Genomic DNA, 5,199 nt, shown 5'->3' on the forward strand with positions numbered 1-5,199 from the left:
CTGCCGGGGCTGGCTTTGAACCGCGATCATCAGATCTCAGCCTCTTGAGTAGCTAGGATTACAGGAGTGAGCCACCAGAGCCCGGCCCTTAACATAATCTTATCTGGTCATATACACATAACTTTTGACCTTTTCTGCTTATCCCAGACATATATTAGTTATTGAAAATTAGAGAAACCATGGGACCTATGTTTCTTTAGACTTGGCTTACTCCACTTAATAATTTTTTTCCCAAGTCTTTCCATTTCCTAACAAATTGGGCGATGGAATTCTTCAGGAATTTGCCTGTCATCTTTGGGCAGGGGCCATGCTAATCTTCTCTGTATCATTCCAATGTTAGTGTATATGATGCTGAATTGAGCACAGAACATTTTTATATATAAATTGTAGTTGATTTTTTAAACTAGACAAATCAACAAAAAGTAAGTTTAAAAGAATTGTTGTGAAATTTGAGAACCATGTACTTCTTACATAAGTACACATTTAAGAATAAAGTCAAGATTTACATGTCAAAAACAAAATAAATCCAGATATTTGTTGTTCAAGAGATGTGTAGGAGGAGGAAATCAATTATTCTATACAAGGGACCTGTCATAATGAACACTGCAGCAAGTGTTAAGGTTTGTTAAAAGTTTTAATGTTTTAAATATATTTACTTTTGGATATTTGCTTATATATGCCAAAACTGGGACTGTATGACAGGTCATAATACTTTTCTATAAAGTATTTAAGATTTATGGTAGCAGATAAATACTACTAAGTATGTACATTTCAGAGTTTATAGAAACTTTACTAATGGGAAGTTGCAAAGTCTTTGTGTAAAGGAGCAGAATAAAGAGTTGACTATGTTAACTACACAGTTTCTGTTAAAACTGTAGGCCTTCCTTACTTTATATGTTAGTGAGGAACAAATGATGATATAAGCCATATACAAATTATGAGATGAACTATAAATGGTAATCTTAGTGGGTGACTTTAAACACTACTCATAGCCTATAAAATTCTTGTTGAACATCATAATCTTAGCCAGTGTTAAATGTAAAGAAATATGACAATAATAAAATCTAATTTGTAGTACACTTCAAATACTGAAAACACTGGTAATTGTTTCGTTTTTTATTTTATTATTCGTTAATATTTAATTATTGGTTTTCTTTATTTGTAGCATTGTTTTCCTTGTTGTAATATAATAGAACTTTTTGTAAGTTGTCATTAGGAGGTACTTTGAGAAGGTTACTGGGATGGCCACACCGTTTTTTATAGGTGCATGTGAATTTATAAAGAGGAAAATTAAGAACAAAATATGTATTTAAAAAATGATTAAGTAGAGTCTGATTCAGGAGTGTTGATAAATGTCCACACCTAAAATATTAGCCCTAGGCTGAAGCAGAGTTATTACAGAGTTGAGGTCACAAAAGTGAGAGACTGTGTTTTGTTTTGTTTTTTATTTTTATTTTGTTGGTCATGGGGCTGGAACTCTGGGGCCTGGGTGCTGTCCCTCAGCTCAAGGCTAGTGATACCACTTGAGCCACAGCACCACTTCCATCTTTTTCTGCTAATATGATGCTGAGAAATCAAACCCAAGGCCTCATGCATGCAAGGCAGGCACTCTACCATTGAGCCACCTTCCCAGTACCTGAAAGACTGGGTTTTAAAAAATCATCTAAAAAACATTTGCTTTCTACTTTGGATTATATAATGAAATATATGAGTATTTTTGATGTTTTTGTGCATTGCCATACTTCTAAATTAATATTAACTTTACCCACTTTATCCTTGTCAAAGTCATGAAATATCTCTGGGAGTTTGCTTCTATGAAGATTGTTTTTGCATTTATAATTTCTTCTGAGTTATTTTTATTTTTTATCAAAATCACTTTATATTTCATGTTGATGCGTATTTACTCAGAGACAGGGATATAGAGGATTTAGTTTACCAAGTGAACATTAAAATTAGAGCTCAACAATAAGACAAGATGTAAACATAAAGGGGATCCAAATAGGGAAAGAAGAAATAAAACTCTCCCTCTTTGCACATGACATGATCTTGTATTTAAAGAATCCCATAGACTCCACTACCAAATTACTCAAGCTGATTCAAAACTTTGGCAAAGTAGCACGATATAAAATTAACCCCCCAAAAACAATGGCTTTTCTGTATGCCAACAATGAGAAAAGTGTGGCTGAATTTAGGAAAGTCCATTTGCAAAAGCCCCTCAAAAAATAAAATACCTAGGAATTAATTTAACCAAAGAAGTGAAGGACCTCTATGATGAAAACTTTAAAATCTTGAAAAAGGAAATCAAAACAGAACTTAGAAAATGGCAAAACCTCCCATGCCCCTGGATTGGAAAGATCAATATCGTGAAAATGGCAATACTTCCCAAGGCTATCTACAAATTCAATGCAATTCCTATCAAAATTCCAACCTTATTCTTCAAGGAAAAAGAAGAGGCAATCCAAAAATTCATATGGAACAATAAAAGACCCCAAATAGCAAAGATGCTCCTCAATGGAAAGAACACTGCTGGTGGAATATCAATACCAAATTTCAAACTCTACTATAAAGCCATAGTAATCAAAACAGCTTGGTACTGGCATAAGAACAGACCTTAGGACCAATGGAATAGAATTGAAAACCCAGAAATGAACCTACAGACCTATAGCCAACTAATCTTTGATAAGGAAGCTAAAATAATAGAATGAAAGAAAGACAGCCTCTTCAGTAAATGGTGCTGGCAAAATTAGTTAACTACTTGTAGAAGACTAAAACTAGATCCTTATATATCACACTGCACCAGAATCAACTCCAAATGGATCAAAGACCTCGGAGTCAAAGCAAACACTCTGAAAACCTTACAGAATGGAATAGGAGAAACCCTAGGCCTCCTTGGCTCAGGCCAAAATTTTCTTAATAGAAACCCGGAAACACAACAAATCAAAGAAAGGTTGGACAACTGGGATTGCATGAAGTTGCAGAGCTTCTACATGGCAAAGGACATAACTAGCCAGATCAATAGAAAACCTACGGATTGGGAGAAGATCTTCACTAGCCATACAATGGACAAGGGTCTCATATCTAAAATATACTTGGAACTCAAAAAATAAAATCCCCCAACAACAAATCCTCAAAGAAACAACTGCCCAATAAATAAGTGGGCTAAAGACTTGAAGAGAAACTTCTCTGAAGAAGAAGGAAGTATGGCCAATAGACACATGAAGAAATGCTCAACCTCCCTAGCCATAAAAGAAATGCAAATCAAAACAACATTGAAATACCACCTCACCCCAGTTAGAATGGCTATAATCAAGAACTCTAACAACAACAGATGCTTGAGGGGATTTGGACAGAAGGGAACCTTACTTCATTGTTGGTGGGAGTGTAAACTTGTTCAACCACTTTGGAAAGTAATATGGAGGTTCCTCAAAAGACTCCACATAGAGCTCCCCTATGACCAAGCAATCCCACTTTTGGGCATTTACCCAAATGTTTACAAACAAGACCACACTAAAGCTTCCAGCACAGTTATGTTTATTGCAGCGTTATTTACCATAGCTAAGATATGGAACCAACCCTGATGCCCCTCAGTAGATAAATGGATCAAGAAAATGTGGTATATATACACAATGGAATTCTATGCCTCTATCAGAAAGAATGACATTTCCCCATTTGTTAGGAAATGGAAAGGCTGGGAAAAAATTATATTAAGTGAAGCAAGCCAAACCCAAAGAAACATAGGTCCCATGGTTTCCCTTATTTGCAATATCTAGTATATGTATGAGTCAAACAGGAAAGATCAGATAATGTGATGTTAGGAAAATGAACCCTTAGATATGTATTTAAATGTCTTTTTTTCTTTCATGCATTTGTTTCTAACTCATTTATAAGATTATTTCTTTGTAACTTTGTATGTCCTTCCACCACAGTATAACCCCTGCTTTCACTATATTTGATGTCGGTATAATTTGTGGAGGAGATTGGGAAAAACTCGTCGTTTAAGGATACAGGTGGACCCAATGCAACTATGAGCAGTACAAGTTGTCATGTCAAAAACGAACTTTACAAATTTGGTGCGGGGGGCGGGGGGGATTGGGTGGGGGGGGGCAGGGGGAGGCTGGGAAGGGATGTGAAGGGTAAACAAAGGAGGAGGCTGCAATGCTTGATAAGAAATGTACTCATTATCTTGCCCATGTAATTGTAACCCCTCTGTACAGTATGTTCACAAAAAATAAAAATTAAAATAAAAAAAAATAAAATAAAATTAGAGCTCAAAAATAAAAATCAGCTTCTTAAACTAAGGTTCAAAGCCTTGCATCCTTGGATCAGCTAGAGGATCAATCCAGGCTTCAGACTTAAAGTGGGCAGCTGAGGGAGTTTAGTGGGTAGGACTTTTTGAATTCCCCTTTCAGGATATAAGATTTAAAACACACACATGCAAGCACATATTCATAACAAGTTTTTGTTTGGAGAAGTGCACATTATGGTGCTCCATAATGAAAATCATACATTATTTAATAGTGTTCCCAGACCTTTGTCCACATTCTCCCAATGGATTATCAGAAGCAGGTCCTTAGATCATTTTTCTTGGGTTCCTTAGGCCTAGAATTCTTATTCCCCATTTCAGCAGGTCTGTTGTGATTTCAGTTTTTGGTGCACGTAATCCTCCATTTTGTAAGTTTCTTGTGCACCCTTCTCATATTTAACTCTCCCATTACTGGAGATTTCTCAACAATGGATTCCTCCAGCTAGCCCATTTTTATTCTTGGGCCAGAGAATGAAAACACACATCGAGACTCAAGTTCTCTTTGTGCCTAAGACACACTCAGCCCAGAAAAATCCCCAACCAACCAGGTAGTATGCTCTAGTCCAATTTTTTCTCTCATGGGTGATGCATGACATTACTTTTTATTGAGGTGCTTCCTTGGACCCTTTCCTGAAATTGCTGATACACTTTCCATCCTTTACCTCAACGGATGGTGTTTAACCCAACCTTGAGCTATCTCAACAACTCAGGATGTGTCTTCTCCTGAGGGTCTCCCTACATCCCCCTTGCATAACATGGATCCTGGACTAGTCCCCACATTGTTGGGAATACTCCCCTACTGTAACCCAATATCCCAAGAAATACCACCAATTTGAAAGGAACTTAGCATGGCAATGTTTAGTTCTGTTAAAAAGCATGTTATTGACAGAAAGCAA

The 5,199-nt window shown here is 36.4% G+C and overlaps 1 pseudogene; it reads right to left on the reverse strand.

The window, feature by feature from the left end:
• Positions 1-251: 251 nt before the first annotated feature.
• Positions 252-364, reverse strand: LOC122115588 (annotated as a pseudogene).
• Between the last annotated feature and the right edge of the window lie 4,835 nt (positions 365-5,199).

This window comes from Dipodomys spectabilis, unplaced genomic scaffold (genome assembly GCF_019054845.1).
Source record: "Dipodomys spectabilis isolate Male_0828 unplaced genomic scaffold, ASM1905484v1 ptg000121l, whole genome shotgun sequence".
In the NCBI taxonomy this organism is placed as follows: domain Eukaryota; kingdom Metazoa; phylum Chordata; class Mammalia; order Rodentia; family Heteromyidae; genus Dipodomys; species Dipodomys spectabilis.